Source organism: Phoca vitulina, unplaced genomic scaffold, assembly GCF_004348235.1.
Source record: "Phoca vitulina isolate PV1807 unplaced genomic scaffold, GSC_HSeal_1.0 scaffold3, whole genome shotgun sequence".
Taxonomy (NCBI): Eukaryota; Metazoa; Chordata; class Mammalia; order Carnivora; family Phocidae; genus Phoca; species Phoca vitulina.
The window spans coordinates 42,206,407-42,207,113 of NW_022589706.1; positions in this window are offsets into that span (position 1 = coordinate 42,206,407).

The following is a 707-nucleotide window of genomic DNA, read 5'->3' on the forward strand; positions in this document are numbered from 1 at the left end:
GACAGAATGGGAGAAGATATTTGCAAATGACATATCAGATAAAGGGCTAGTATCCAAAATCTATAAAGAACTCATCAAACTCAACACCAAAAGAACAAAGAATCCAATCAAGAAATGGGCAGAAGACATGAACAGATATTTTTCCAAAGAAGACATCCAAATGGCCAACAGACACATGAAAAAGTGTTCAATATCGCTCGGCATCAGGGAAATCCAAATCAAAACCTCAATGAGATACCACCTCACACCAGTCAGAATGGCTAAAATTAACAAGTCAGGAAATGACAGATGTTGGCGGGGATGCGGAGAAAGGGGAACCCTCCTACACTGTTGGTGGGAATGCAAGCTGGTGCAGCCACTCTGGAAAACAGTATGGAGGTTCCTCAAAAAGTTGAAAATAGAGCTACCATATGATCCAGCAATTGCACTACTGGGTATTTACCCCAAAGATACAAAAGTAGGGACCCGAAAGGCTACGTGCACCCCGATGTTTATAGCAGCAATGTCCACAATAGCCAAACTGTGGAAAGAGCCAAGATGTCCATCAACAGATGAATGGATAAAGAAGATGTGGTATATATACACAATGGAATATTATGCAGCCATCAAAAGAATAAGATCTTGCCATTTGCAACGACGTGGATGGAACTGGAGGGTATTATGCTGAGCGAAATAAGTCAAACAGAGAAAGACATGTATCATATGAC